The sequence below is a fragment of the Amblyomma mixtum genome, chromosome 3, assembly GCF_055824585.1.
Source record: "Amblyomma mixtum isolate Tamu chromosome 3, ASM5582458v1, whole genome shotgun sequence".
NCBI lineage: Eukaryota > Metazoa > Arthropoda > Arachnida > Ixodida > Ixodidae > Amblyomma > Amblyomma mixtum.
This window is the reverse complement of record NC_143014.1, coordinates 414,422,287-414,438,953: the sequence shown is the minus strand read 5'-3', so window position 1 is coordinate 414,438,953 and position 16,667 is coordinate 414,422,287.

Sequence of the window (16,667 nt, the reverse complement as noted above, 5' to 3'; positions counted from 1 at the left end):
TCTGGTACGCAATTGGAAAACTGCGGACATCTGCGGCAGGACCAGACAAAGTAACAAAAAAGACTCTCAGGAACTTAGACGCAACGTCCATTGCGGCGGTTCAGACCTAATGAACAAATGCTGGCATGCAGGCAACATACCACAAGAGTGGAAACACGCTAAAATTACTTTTATTCCTAAAGCGCGTAAGAAACTCAGCACTGAGAATCTACGCCCAATTTCATTAACATCATGCCTAGGCAAACTCATGGAGCATGTCATCCTCAACAGGCTCCAAAACTATGCGGAGGACATGAACCACCTCCCTGAAACAATGTTAGGATTCAGGGCCCAACTATCTACCCAGGACATACTCTTGCAGCTTAACAAGGACATAATTGAAGCTGACGAGGGAACAGGAACGAAAGCAATATTTGGTTTAGACCTTGTTAAAGCTTTCGACAACGTCACCCACAAAGCCATTTTGACAAACTTGCCAGAAATCAACCACGGAGAAAGGACGTACAACTACATCCGATCCTTCCTCACTAACAGAACAGCAGTGATAACGGTCGGAACAATAGAGTCTGTCCCAATCACACTACGAAGTAAAGGAACGCCACAGGGCTCCGTCCTGTCCCCTTTCCTTTCTAACCTCTCCCTCATCAAAATTCCCCCAAACTGGCACAAATACCAGACCTACATCACACGTTCTGTGCAGATGACATCACACTTTGGGTAACCAAAGGATGCGAAGACTACATAGAAGACACACTCCAAGCAGCAGTGGACATCATTGAGGCATGCGCATGGGAATCCGGCCTCATTTGTTCCGAGCAAAAATTTGAACTCTTCGTGATCCGTCGTAAACAGAGGTAGGCGTACCACGACTCCCCCCCCCCCCCCCCCCGCAAATAAACGACTATGTTAATGGACGATCTGTCAAAGAGGTACAAACCATGAGAATACTGGGGTTGTATTTACAAACAAATGGAAAGAATACTGACACACTCACTAAGCTAAAACGCACGGTAGAAGCGACGGCCCGATTAATCCGCCGCACAGCTAACCGCAGACAAGGGGTTAGGGAAAGAGATTTATGGATACTGTATGCCACCCCTTATCTCAAATTTTTGAAAAGCAGAAAAGGACAAATTGGATAGCATGATACGGCAGGCCTATAAGGCTGCGTTAGGACTTCCACTAAATGCCTCAACCGAAAGGCTTATGAGGTTAGGAATACATAACACCTACAATGAACTGAAAGAAGCCCATTTAATGGCTCAAACAGCGCGATTAGCCAATTCCAGAACTGGCAGGAGTATTCTTACCAGGCTCGGAATTAACTTTCAACCTGCGAATAAAGATGCTAAAGTAGACTTACCCCGGGACTATAGGACGGCCCTACTAATCAAACCACTCCCCAAAAACATGCAGCCCTTACACCATGAGGGTAGAAGACAAGCACGAGTCAAAGCCTTACATAATAAATACTGACAGTGCGCTGGAACATTTTATGTAGATGCGGCAGAATACAAACATATCAATGCCTTTGCAATTGTGGCTGTGAATAAGAATGGTGACCACATCGTCTCGGCAACAATCAAAACGAAATCCTCTGAAACGGCAGAAGAGGCGCCCTAGCGCATACCCAAGCGAGCATCATCCTCAGCGATTCCAAAATGGGTATCAATAATTTCGCAAAAGGGCGAATTACAAACACCTCTTTTAGAATCCTTAACGCGAACAAATTCTCACCAAATTATTCCAAATTGATATGGGTCCCAGCCCATTCGAGGAATCCGGGGAACGAGGCAGCCCACAATAAAGCCCGAGGTTTCGTCAACCGGGCAGTGGATGAGTCTGGCTCCCTGAATTTAACGAAGGACTCCATGATCACATATCATAATCTCACCAATCATTTTAAACTACAGAGGAGAATTTTCCCCTCTCCGGACAAAAGCCTGACTAAAGAACAAGAGGTTACGTGGCGTCGTCTATAGACGAGATCGATACGCACCCTATCACTCCTCGCGCACATTTATCCAGATTTTTACAACCCAAATTGTAAACACTGTGGCTAACGAGCCACCTACGATCACATCCTGTGGGACTGCAAAATAGAGCCACCTCCGGGTGATCTAGTTACTGCTCCTTCTCTCGAGCGGTGGGAGACCGTGCTGGCTAGCTCTGACCCCAGAACGCAAGTTTTGGCGGTGGAGTGGGCTGACAAAGTCGTCGAGGGCTGCGTACTCTCCACCACTTAACGCGACCTCTTGCCAAGCTTTCCTGCGAATAAAATGTTTTACAATAGTAACCATGCAACCAATTGAAGGAATAGTATAGTGATGCTCCAAGTAAGTGGGACTGAGTTTAGTTAATTGCTTAATTAACCATAACCTCTCTAGTCAGACCAGATAAATAAATAAAACCGAGTAGGAATTTGGTCGAGTTTGGTAATCGAACCAGGGTCTCCGGAGTGCGAGACGAGCACGCTATAACCACTCCGCCATGCCAGCTCGATGGTTTGGAATGAACAAAGGCGCGTCTAGTGAATACGGTGTCTTCGTTCACTCCCATCTTCCTCCCTTCCCGTTACGGCGAGGTTCAGGTGTCCACCGAGATACGCGAGACAGATACATTTCCTTTCCTCAAAAACCAATTTACCGACGAGCAAGGCGTAGAGCTGAACGGGGGATGACGTTCTGTGGACTCTCTGGCAGCATTGCAAGACGCTGCCACGTTCCACTCTTAAAGGCGAAGCTTAACATCTTAACCATGCATCAGTGACACAAGCAGCAAAACCGCGCTTAAGGCTTTCGCCTCATCGCACTTTAGGTCAACAAAGTGGCCTCCTGAATTTTTTTTTGCGAGAAGAACAATTTCAGCGCATCTGCATAGCACAAAATTACTTCAGCGCAGTTACATTTCATTGCAGCAGCATCTTTCTGGGCGTAGTCATTATCGCATCTCAGCGACAGCATGCATTTCTGCGTGGCCGCTTTGTGTAATCGCTATTTTTTTTTTATATAAGCATCGCACTACTGCATTCCTTGCTTATTTTCGTGGCGTGCAACAAAGAATGTTCGGATTCTTAAAAAAAGAAAAAGAATTTATATTTCTGTCTTTTGTAATAATAGCATTAATACTAATATCCCGTCAAAACGACGCGAAGTCTATCAGGAACGCTGTAGTGGCGGACTCCAGATGAAAGTAGGCCAGCTAGAGTTCCTCAAAGTGCATTCATATCGCACTGCACGCGCGCGTTTTTGCATTTCGCCGCGAGACGGGGACGTTTCCACTCCGCCACGACTGCTCGACTTCGGGTGTTCACCGACATATGTGAGACAGCTATTGCTCTATTTCATTTCCTCATAACACCAATTCAATTTCGCCGCCATCGAAATGCGGCCCTGCCACTGGTATCCAACCCGTGACCTTGGCATCAGCAGCTAAGCACCACAGCCACTGATTCCTCGTGAGGGGTCTTATTCAGTACCTGCTGTCTCAGACCAGGAATGCCTGCGAAAGTAAGCGTTGCATAACGAGGTAGGGTCATTGTGCCTATCTTTCACATATTTATTGTGCACAACACAAAGAGAGGGAAGCCATGTGAAAGGGGAATACTATTAAACCCAAGATTTCACATCAGTCTGACGTAAAATACTTTATAATTTCCGAAAGCACACTGCAGAAGCGCCAATTAGCTTTCTTCCTATGCATGAGACTTCCTTCCGTTTTGTTGTCGCATAGACTGGTTGCCATTTTTGCACTGCCTAGCACACACAGCTTTTGGTGGGCAAATCTGTGCCCTGACATATGTAACTTTGTCTGAAAAAACAAGTATGTCATGTTGCAAAAAATGTGCGGCTTCACCATGTCCCGAACCGGTTCGGAACGGTTCCTTTGGATCGTTCCGGTTCGGGTCCAGTTCCAAGATGCCGAAAAAATTTTGGGTTCGGTTCGGTTCCGGTTTCGGGTTCAGGTTTGGTTCCGGTTCGACACCCTGGTAAGTACTATATTGCTTGCTTCGTTTCCTTGCGCGCACACTTTCCTCATGGCTACGTTTTCTCTCACGATCTCAAAAACTTGGGTTTGAGGAATGCTCATGTCATCAGCAATCATTCTGATACTCATCCTACAATCACTGTTCAGTAAATGCTTCACTCGCTACACATTTTCATTGGTCTTGCTGGTCGAAGAGTGTCCGGGCGGTCGTCGTCTTCCACTCTTTCCTTGCCTTCTCGGAACAGCTTGCGTCACTTAAAAAACACGTGATCTACCCATGGCAGTTTCACCGTATGCCTACGTAATCAAGTGGTGAGTCTCTTTGCCCGTTTTACCAAGATTTACACAAAACTTGAGCGCGTATCGTTGATCCAGTAAATGCTCCATTATTCTGCGTGACGAGGCGTTTCGACAAGGGTTCACAGTACAAGGGACCTGCTCTCTTCAACGGCGGAGAGCCGACTGCCGATTTTCCCCAGCATTCCCAATATCCCCCTTCAACGATCCTGCACGCGCAGACCGCCTCTCGTCCGCCCGTTCGCCCAGGAAAAAACCAGTCCTACTAGTTTCAGAACAGACCCTGTATTTAAATCCTGTTTGCATTTGTTACGTTTTGTTCTTCGAGTTCGTCTAGGAGTTCTTCTTCGATTAGGTACTTGAGGTCATCGTCAGAAATTACTCCGCGAACAGTATTCAATGAACGGTGCTCGCTGATTGTCACTGGTATTTCCCCAAAACCTGTCACTCCTGACAACTTCTCATATTGATAATTGTAAAGGACTTCCAACAGGAGGTCGCCATTTGCTTGCTTCTTGATTTTATAGCCTTGTCCGATGCTTTCAGTTAGGGTTCTTGTTACCAGGAAGGGTGACAGCAGTTAAGAAGAACTTCTTGTTGGGCGAGTTGGTGCATACTGTTGTAGGTACGAATTGCGCACAAAAGAGACACACAGGAAAACACACGAGGGAGACTGAGGGCGCTCTTTCAGTCTCCCTCGTGTGTTTTCCTGTGTGTGTCTTTTGTGCGCAATTCGTACCAACAACAGTGACAGCAGTCGTGCAGCTATGTCCGCGAGTTCACTGTGGACCTCGTGGAACCTTGGAAAATTGTTTGCATTTTTCTTGAAAAAATTTGCAGCCACTTCGGTGCGCCCCCATTTCGTAGGACGATCAGTTGAAAAAATGCAGTAGCCATAAAATCTTTTCTTTTCAGCCGCTGTGGCAGCCACCCGCCACGGAGCCACACGAGGGGACGGCACAGGAAGATGCGAGACCCGCCCTCGCCAGCTGTACACCACGCGATTATAACCAAATATGGGGCAACCGAGGGTAGCTACTCCCCACAAGGTTAACCCTAGCCGCCCATGAAAAAAGGAAAAACCGAGAAATGAGGAGGAGACAAGACAGTAGTGAGAAAGAAGATAGGCAAGTGAAAGATGGAGGGGAGGGCACGCAAGGGCGACTGCCGAGTTCCCCCCGTCGGGTCACGCCGGAGGTGCCGTCTGCTGGAAGCTGTGGCCAAAGTGATGTGTTGCCTCCGCCGAGGAGCCTTAAAGGTCCAAACGCTCGGCATCGGCTCTACGACCAGGATCTCCTTTTCCCCGGACACTGCGATGCCACGCACTGCTAAACGCAGGTGTTCGGGTCCGTGGTGACACACTGCTCACCATCATCCCTCTGCGGGGATGTCCCTGCGGATGCTCAAGAACCCGTGGTATCCCAGCTCACCAACATCTGCATGAAGCAGATGCCCCTGCGGGTGGAACATTCTCAAAAATAATCCAAAACGCTTCTGGAGCATAAATAGAACATGGAAACACCAATAAAGTGTCCTTATTACACCCACCGGTGAACCTGCTCCCGACCACCTCAGTGCTACTGTACTAAATGATACTTTCGTTAAGTCGTTTGCTTCTTCATCCAATGTTACACAACGTCCCAATCTCCAACTGCGCGATCATTTCGCGATGGATGCCACCGTGATCGGCTTATAGCCTTGTCACACGGGGGCAGTTAACCGCGGTTAAGGTAACGACGGTATTCGCTAACTACAGTTACAGCTGTTTACACGGCGATCCAAACCGTGGTTACACCGCTAACCACGGTTATCGCGAACCGAGCTTGGCGACCTCGGTTTGTGTCGTTAACCGAGAATATGGTGGCGTCTGTGGACGGAAAGTTCCCGTGGGCGTCCGAGTTCCGAAAAGCGTACGAGCTGGTGCACTGCAGCAACGTACTTTTTTCGCGCGAAATCACGTTTCAAGAGCAACACAAAAAATAGGCAGCGCGTAGAGTGCCGTCCGACGGCGCTTTGGTGCAGCCTCAGAGTGCCGTCCGTCGGTGCAGCAACAGCGTACTACAGCACCGTCCCGCGATGCTCGAGCTGCACATTCTAGCGCTGTAATATCGAAAAAAGACCGCTCCCTGCGCCGCATCTTTAAAGTAGGCGACAAGTGCGCAACGCTCGCTGCACAGGATTTCGCAAGCTTACTGCGGTGGTGCCGCCTGCGAGCGCGACGGACGACGGCGCTCTGGCAGTGTTCTACTCCCTAGTCGTCGCTACGCCTAACTTGTTTCGCATCGAAGCCCCAGTGGGCTGCGCTTTTGAATTGACCAGCGCTACAGTAAATTTTCCACTCGTTGCACTGCCTTACTGACTACCCCATTGTTTCATGCTAAAGAAAGATATATGATCGATTTCAGCGACGGCTTAGCAGCAGAGCTATAGCGTGCAAGAGATCGGCTGAGCCGCGGTGCACCAGCGGCAGCTGCTACACCCTAGCTTGTGTCGCAGTTATTACTGCTACCGTCAACCCGGTACAGATCAGCTATTCTCGAGGAGGATTAATTGTTGACATTCCCTTATCCCGGGGCTTATTATTTACGAAAGCATGAAAGCTTAGCACGGTTTTCAGACGCTGGCGCCAGGGCTCCGTCGCAGAGGCGTTGCCTTTGCGCGGACGGCTTGTACGAGGTGTGCCGATCGGCAGTGGAGGCAGTGCTGCCACCGGACGGCGCCGTCGGACGGCACTGTAGACACTGCGTTGCAAGGTATTTGTTGTAACTGTGCGTCGCTGCCGCTATTCGATGGTCTAATCATAAATGATCAGACTTGATCCAGTCGATGAAAACTTAGCTCACTAAATTTATTTATAGATTAAGTACACAGGAGCAATAGCCAACAACTGCACATCTCTCGGAAAGCTCGAGCAGACAGCGGAGCTAGCTGCTCGTCATTCGGCGTCCGGAGTACAACTGATTCTCCCCACGCAGTCCAAAGCCCCTTCCGACCGCGGCACCTTTAGGGGACTTCGGCGCCCGCGCTCATACAAAGAACTTCCGCTTTGGGTGAGCCGGCAAGGCTCCTAACTGGTTGCTTCGGAAGACCAGAGCGCGAGCCTCCAAACGTCCCCCCCCCCCCCAGGAGGCACGGCCAGACGGTCGTCATGAAGTAACAGCGCAAAAACACAGACGTGACACATAGAACGAGAACACACAACGAGCGCTGCTATGTGCCCCGTCTGTGTTTTTGCGCTGTTACTTGAAGATGAATAACCAACAAGCCCAAGCTGCTGTTCTGGCCAGAAGGTCATCTGGCGGAAGGCGACAAGTCGGAGACATATTGATAGATGGCAAAAAAAACACGCACTGATGGGCGGTAGGCTGAGTTCAACCTCAACCGTCGCAAGGTCGCAACAGTATTTGCAAATGCTGCTTCGCTCAGCCGATCATAGCGTCACTTCGTTCGTTGCAACCGGCCGTTGGGCGCCGAAACCAAGAACGGTAGCGAGCCGTGTGACAACGGCGAACCGTGATTCGCGATAACCGCAGTTAAGTTCTGTAACCGCGGTTATGCTTAACCGCGGTTAGAGGGTTCGTGTGACTAGGGTATTACAAGGCATTACACCGATTATCGATTTGAAACTATGTGTAGCGGAATTGATGGTATAAATTCGAAATTTTGTACGGAATGCTAAAAAGCATAGTTCTACCACCATGAAATGAATATTCTCACATTCGCACCACCATGGTGTACTACTGAAGACCGCACGACTGCTGTGTGGCCGCAGCGCAGCAACTAACTGAAATGAGGCGTGCCGACGGCTCCCATTGCGAATCGGGCGATGCGGCTGGCATTGTAAAAACAGAGGAGGCGCTTTCTCGCCTCACGTCGGCCGCACAATCATTCTTCGGTTTAGCTGGCCAAGAACGAGAAGTAATCACCGTCGCGTGTCGGTCCACATTCTTGGCGGACGGAGTGCCATAGGCAACAGCTGCATCCCACCTGGGAGGAGCTTCATGCTGGGTGCCGCGCTCTTGCATGAGTAATTAGACGGACTGGGCTGGAATTTTAGACGCGCCTATCTCAAGGCACAGGCGCTTTGCTAAAATTGTACTAACTAGAATAGTCATCAAATGCCACTACCTCGAAGTTTTCAATACAAACTTGCATGCTAATTAACTGCAGTCAATTAAATGTTGGTTATTCCATTTAGTTAATTATTCACATTAGGATGACAATTATCCTCAGAGTTTTTGTCCGCCTGGCAGTATAACCAATTTACAAAAAATAACTTTTGTGTAGTGCTCCCTGTATTTGTTTTAAAAATCCTAAAAGTCCAAATCCGAACACCCTGCATATCGATATCGCATTTTTTACGTTTACTATTACAAGGCAGAACAGCGCAAGCTACACACGGACAAGAAAGTAGACAAGACACACACAGCGGTGCCTTGTGATGAACCTACTAGCCCGCGATGTGTTATTCAAGTTTGCTATTAACTTGCGCACAATATGAGACGGAGCTGAGCCAGCAGTTTATAAGCGGGCGGTGTCTCGGGAGTTTTGCTCACGTCATTAGGAGCGTTATTCGCCGAAAAGTTTGGGTCGTGCGTCAAAGCGCGTGAGGACACATATGGCTGAGAAATCGGCGCAACACAGCCATAGGAGTGCACAAACGAGGGGAGCAAGTGAGGCAGTGGGCGTCCTAATATGGGGGCAGCAGTTTACCCTATATTCTTCTCTTCTTCCGAGAACTCATGAAAAGGCACTACCATGAACTTCGTCCCCACTTTACAGAGAGGCCTGCGCAGGCCCATGAATACAACAGCTGTTACTTCGCCGTGAGACATAGTCGGAACGCTGGGACTTTCACACTATTGAATATGTATATCAGTCACTGCTTTTCAGTTTCACATAATACAGTCTAATCTGCGAATAAAAAAAAAGCAGGCATTGCTAAGCTTCAGTGCTAAGCGCCTAAATTTCCTGCGAAAGCCAGTTTACAGAGCGTTGTGCTGCTTTGGTGTTTTGCTTACACAGCTTAGAACGGCTACAATAAAGAAGAGACGCGCTATGCTGTGGTAAGGTAGTGCAAAAGACGGGCGTTATGAATCTTTTATTTGCCGCTTTTCACGGCGCATAAGTACGGTCTTCTGGTCGCTAAAGTGCGTGCTAATAAGCTCCATGTAAACGCTGTAAGCTCAAGTCAATATGCGTCTTTGTCGTTGGCTTTTCTGCGTCCGAGGCGAGTTGCAGGCCGAAGTCTCGCATATCATCTGCGAAGTGTTCGTGCGTCGCTTCCATACTGAAGTCGCCCACAACTACTAGCGCGTCGTTCACGTGCAGCTGCCGACAGCCCCGGTTGAACTGCTCCGACAGTTCAGCCAGGTTCCCCCTTCAGGCGAGCGCACAGAACACATTTCTCCAAAGTTTAGCGGGCACTCTTCATATGACGCCGATGCACAGTCTGGTTCCGGCGCCGATCGACTTCCCGCTCGGCAGCGCGCTCGACAGGGTGTCCTCTGCGGCGGCGACGACTTTTACGCTGCTGCGCGTGGCGGCGGTCGACAGCTTCTGCGCCGGCGATAGCGTCAGAAGGAATACGAAACCACTTGTTCCTCCTATCCGAAACACCGCAGCCTCCTCAGAGCACCACACCATACCTCTAACATTGGCCGTGTGATGGCTCTCGGATGGCGCTAGCTCTGGCTCCCGCTATCTACTTTTTTTCACATTAAGCTGGGTGGTGGCTTTGGCGCCAGGCCGGGAGAAAGGTTTTTTGAGTCACATGAAGTCTGGTCCCACTATTCCATTCTCCTTAGTTCTGTCTTATCTCAAGCCGCCTGCTTCTCCGTGGTTTGAGCTTATCTCGCGCTATAGCTCGGGCGTCGCACCAGTCGCGTGGGGTTACAATGGAGCTCGGCCCTGGCCGGGCTCTGAAAAATGGCCCTCATCGTATAAGTGCCACAATGCACTTTTCGCTTCGTTCCATCCTTCCCGCAACTCCCTTCTTCATAAATAACGTTGAACAACCGCGGTGGACCGATGGTTTTGACTTTTGGCTACTGATCTCAAGACCCCAGGATGAAATCTTGTCCGCGATGGCCGCATTTCCATGCGGGTGAAATGCAAAAACCGCGGTGTGTTGTGCGATGTCGGCGCCCATTAAAGAATATCAGGCGGTCCGAACTAACCTAGAGCCGTCCACTGCTGCGTCCTTCATACCCCACAATATTCGTTTTTAAGTACGCTGTACCCTTCGACCTTATCTGTTGCTTTCCGGAGAACCCACGGTGCGAAAATAGGCATAAGCGAACCGACATCGTACAGCAAAAGAATAATCACTCATACCAAGCAAAGCATGGGAATTTTTTTAAGTGCTCGCTTTCATTAAAGTGGGACATTTAAAGTGTAATCATCATTTAAGACAGCGATAACTTAGTACAAAGTAGAATAAAAGAGCATATGTTGCCGGAGGGATACGAACCAGCGACGCCCGCACGTCGCGTACGGTGAATGAATATGGGGAAGCTAAGGCACTAGTGAAAAAGACCAAACGGCGCAAATACTAAGACCTTTCATATTCCCGGTTAATAGGGTTAACAAAGTGTGCTGCTGAACAGTTAATTCCTTGCTAGTGCAGCGGGGAAGTTGACATACTGAGATATGGGGAACAGGCTGAGGAAGAGGAACAATGTCCGTTCGTTACCCTACAACCAAGCCAGCTGTTCAACCTTTTGTTTCTGAGTGTAGCACAACCAGAAAAAAAATCCCCTGTGCTTTCTTTGATTTCAGTGGGTGCTGGCTCCTTTTATATCTATCACAGCAGGCCTCTAATCCATCTCTCTACCGCTAAGCGTTGCTTGCAATGTGAAATCCTAGAGATAGAACACCAGTACCTTGGCCTCACAATGAGAGGGTAGGATTCATTAGAAAAGACATTGATCCCGGGAAAGGTGGAAGCCAAGGGGAGACGGGGAAAGCAAACGATCAGATGGATTGACAGAGTGAGGGAAGCAAACAACACGAGCCTATACTCCGTTTCATACATAGCAGGCAACGCTGCCAAAGCTAGCGCGCCTGTTCGCGCAGGCTAAGTCCGCACGCAAAAAGTAGTTCACCCCATAACCAAAGCGAGCACAAACATATTTCGTAGCGACAAATCTTAAGTGCAGTGACTGGTACCTCCTGGACTTTGATTTACCTCTTGCCATGTTTTCGTCCTGCGACTCGTCGAGATTTCGAGAAGCAAAAAGTACCCGTGGCGGTATGATACGCGGTTGGTAGGGCGAATCGCTGCTACTAAATACGCGCCCTGAAAGTAGTACACTCTCCGTGAAAATTTTGGCCAGAGAGCCCGAACACTGCGCGCTTCACAACTTCGACCGTCATTTTCCATGCTACCACATCGTTTTATACCACTCTTTGTATTCATCCAAACAATGACCGGAGTTTCGAGAAGAACGAATGATATGTGGAGGAGCAATATAGTTTCGTGGACGCACTAATTCAGCAACCTCCGCAGCGTTGCCTGCTATGTATGAAACGGAGTATAGGTAAGCATGCTACGTGACCAAGAGGTCACGAAGCCGCATATGACTGCGTATCAGCCGTGTCAGCCGCACACGACTGCGCCACTGAAATGCCTCAACAATGGCACAATATGTGCTCTCTCACGTCCCGCAACTGCACGTGATCATCGCGGCACGCGGTAGTGAAGGGCTCTCGAGTAATTTCTACCGCCTGGCTTCTATGGCCGCATTTCGCTCGAGCCGGAGTGGAAATCCGGCTCGAGCGAAATGCAACTCCGGCTCGAGCGAAATGCGGCCGTGGGATTCCATCGCGCGACCTTGGTATAAGCAGCCAAACGTAAAAGCGACTGAGCCGCTGCGGCGAGCAAAAAAAAAAGTGGGACAGCAGACAGGTTACGGCACATGTTTAAATCCACCCACAGCGGCAAACATTTTTTTCTTTCCCACACACAGTGACACGCATCCTCTGTTGTACAGTGGTAACCATTCTCTAAACATCACGGAAAAAAAACTCAATTTCACGCCAGTGGAGAGCCATGGGAGCAAGTACACGTGAGCTCTGTCCCCGCGAGTCGCGGCCGAACACCTTCACACACGCTGCATGCGGGTGCAACACCCCCAGCAGTTCCCTCGTAAAAGCTATGCCGGCAGACATTGAAAGATGTTGTTGTTTGTTGTTTCTTGGGGTTTAACGTCCCAAAGGAACTCAGGCTATGAGGGACGCCGTAGTGAAGGGCTCCGGAAATTTCGGCCACCTGGGGTTCTTTAACGTGCACTGACATCGCACAGCACACCGGCCTCTAGAATTTCGCCTTCATCGAAATTCAGCCGCCGCGGCCGGGATCGAACCCGCGTCTTTCGGGTCAGCAGCCGAGCGCCGTAACCACTGAGCCACCACGGCGGGGTCATTGAAAGATGTGACAGAATTAAAATAACTGGAACTTGGAACGTGGGACAGCATGCGTACAGATGGGGTCGAAAATTTTCTGGCCGCATGCGCGTTCACCGAACTGCACATCTCTTGCATTGTGGCGCATCCGTCCGTGACACCAGGTGTTATCCCTAAATTTAGCACATGGCGGCTTTTCGCCCCTGGATACTCTTCCAGAGGTATCGATATGACATGCAACGGAGAAGCCGAGAAGAAAACGCCGCTTCGACGAGGGCCTTTCGTGCACTATACCATTTTAACTGAAAACGGCGCATCGTGGTGATGATTCAGAGCGGCAATGCGTTTGGTCTCGAAGTCGATGACAATGATAGCCGCGTGAGCACTCCTGGACGAGAACCCTTGCGGGCCAAAATAGATTTCTACAAACTTGACACCAAAAGGCAGGAAAATCACGTGACCCATCTAGTCCGAAAAATTTTCTCCGCTCTCTGCAACAGCGTAAACTAGTTATGCCGATGAGGGTGACAATAGCCAGGTACCTTTTAGGTGTGTAGCTCTCGTCACGATAGTAGTCGACGTAGATATAGATCGCGTGCATTGTCGTTTTGCGGTGAAACTGAATATTCACTTCGTGCGGTAGGACCCCGTCCGATTGCCAGTATGTATCAAGACAGTTGTCTAGCAGCTGATCGACGCCGTATCCTGCGAAAAAGTGCGTTGACAAGATGCATCAGAATCGGCAGCCAGGATTCCCCGTTCGTGACGGTCGGCAGGCGCCTCATAGCTCACCAGGCTTTTAGGACGACAGCGACCACACAGCCTGGGCTCCAACTTCGCGGACGTCGCCCTGCCTCTCCAAACTCGAGGGGTCTGGTGCAGAGGAAGCGTCCATGGTCCTAATAAGACGAGAGAGGAGGAAGGAAATGGGGGAGGTTAGTCTCCCTTACAGGTTAACAAGGAGAAAGCTTCTACTCTCCTTAGACGCCGCCTTAAACGTCGGCACTATGGTCAGGATCACACGGGTGAGTAGACTTGCCTCAGGCACGGTTCGAAAGCCCTTGCTTGTAGGGCGGCTACCATTACAGTGAACAGAAACAAACGGGTTGCGAGCGGCCGCAGTGCGAAAATACATGACACACAACTCAAGCCACAACACAACGATAGCGCGCGAAACCGCAACGCGGCCTGTCCGCGGCCCCACAATATTCAGCCTAGAAAGCAATGAGACAACAAGGCGATGAATCTGGATGGTTCGTGTTCGCTTCTGCGGCTCTTCCCGGCGCAGGACAGTTTATTCTGGGACGGTACTTCTTAATCCATGCGCAACACATGCCCTTCAACGCTAGCGATTTTTCAACCGTTACCATAAACAGCATTGGAACCGCACAATTTATTTAGAACTTAAAAACGCCGTCAGTTCAGCGAATAAAACCAATGTTACCGAAAACAGCAGTTGGCAACGATGGGCAACGGCGCCGTGCATTACTCCGCTGACCAATCACTACTGTAAACGAAAACTGTTTTTTTTTATGTTTCACGATATCAAACAAAGCACAGGCATCAATATTCTTGAGCTGATAATTTCATCTGGTGGTGTACCTTTTCTTTAGTTTTTAAGAACCTTCAACACTCGACTACCTTCTGCAATTAATAAATTTTGTGGCGGTCAGTGGAGGTGTTAATTTGTATCCGACTGCTGCCACATCGTCAGAACCGCTATTCACTTCGAAACGCTATCTCCTGATATTTCAGCAAAGGGACTCAAAGCACAACAAATAAACAGCACGAATACACCTTCACCATCTGAGGCTTATTCATTAAAATCTCTCTCTTCACCATCTGAGGAGTGATGATTAATAATCGGGTAGTCATAAAAATGCAGCACATAACTGCATATGCGTCAGACGTTCATGCAGAAGATCACAGTTTGCTTGTGCAAACCGCTTCCATCGTGTCACGCCTATAAGGCGTTTTTTAAGCATGAAATGCTTTGAGCTCCCGTTGTCGGCAGTGTGGTGACGTCACGCCGAGACCGAGAGCCAACATCCGGGCACGGAATTCCACTCATCCGGGCATTGAAACGAGAGCATCCGGCCACCGTACGAGATTTAACGAGACTCTCTGAGAGGGCCACGCCTCCGCGCCGTCCCCAAGGATGGCGCTGCGGTCCCACACTCGAACACACTGCAGATACATTCTTGTCAGGCCTGCGTCTCGTCGTGTCCGCGTACACTTCTGCATCGTCCTGCATTTCATTGCCGCCACCGTCACAGCTGCTTAAGCCGAGCAATGGAGCCTGATGGAAGGAGAGAGGAATCGTCTTGCGGAAAGCGACCGCTTCGGGAGTGATACGCCACAGCAGAAGACTGCTCGCCCCTGCCGACAACGCCATGATTATGCAGCCGCTCCCTAAAGCGACAAGGCTGCCACGGTTCGCGGCTGCCTACCCAAGCCCGCACTATTGCAGGCGATCCCTTCGACGCAACAAGAAGAGTGTGGTGTGGTCTGGTGTGTTGAGCACTCGACCCATTTCAAGATTTTCACTAGTACCATCTACAAGCAATGTGGTGTGCCCGTAAACATTTCATGGTTACTCTACTCTCGGTTACGGGAGAGGCAGAAATTTTTCTTTTTCTACGAGCAGTAGATCGGACGCATGTCGAGGAGCGATGACAGCATCACTCAGCAGCAGCTAAAACCTGTTCCTTCCTTTTTTTTTTTTTGCCGCTAGCTAGCCCTTCAGCCTGACACCACTGACTAGAGCAGCGATCTTTGGAAAACACATTTCGATGAAATTGTCATACTTGTCAAAAATCAAAACAGGTAAAGAATTTCGCTCAGGAATTAACAATAAGGTTTGAAAGCTATAGTAAGAACGTTTTCAGAAACGACACTTTAAATGCTTAATACTTCAGAAAATACTAAATATTTTAAAATACCAAATACTTCTAAAAAATTAATTTGGCTGCAGCACACGAATTAAATGCGCTTGTGCTGCAATGATTCAACTTGTTCGCGAAGGAATTAAGCTGTCGCTCAGAATAAACGCGCTGGCGCAAGCATTTAACGTTTTAAAAAACTGAGAAGTCCATAAATTTCACTCACCATCATCTGCTTAACTACGTCCACTGAAGGGACTCTCCCATAGCCTTCCATTAACCATCTCCTATGACAGCTGCGGCCGTCTTACCGCGCAGACTTCGTAATGTCACCCCCCCAACCACACTCTCCGCAGCCCCTGCCACGCTTGCCCTCTCTTGGATTCCACTCCGTCACCTGAAGAACCAACGGTAACCTTGCCTTCGTAAGACATGGCCTGCCCTAGCCCATTTCTTTTTTCGATATCGACTAGGATATCACTAAACTCGCGTTTGTTCCCTGACCCACTGTGCTCTTTTACTGTCGAACCTTACACCTGTCATTTTTCCTGCCATAATTCGATGCGCTGTCCTCACCTCATTCATTGGCTTGGTTTATTGGGTTTAACGTCCCAAAGCGACTCAGGCTATGAGGGACGCCGTAGTGAAGGGCTCCGGAAATTGCGACCACATGGAATCTTTAACGTGCACTGACATCGCAGAGTACACGGGCCTCTAGAATTTCGCTTCCATCGAAATTCGACCGCCGGAGCCTGGATCGAACCCGCGTCTTTTGGGGTCACCAGACGAGCACCATAACCACTGAGCCACCGCGGCGGCTGCCCTCACCTCAATTTCGTCTCCTCATTAGCCTCCAAGTTTGTGCCCCATACTGAGAGCAGGTATAACTGCTGCATACTTTGTTATACAAAACTGACACTTTATGCAAGTGTCAAAAAACAGGATGGTGATAGTGGTACAGGATTCTAACCTTCTCAAGGTGCAGACTCCGAAAGAACTACGATGTTTCCATGGGCTCGTGTAAAGTCTACGCCGACATGCAAAAATGTCACGAGTTCTGCTCACCTCTCCACTCAGTTGCAAAGCGTGGGGCAC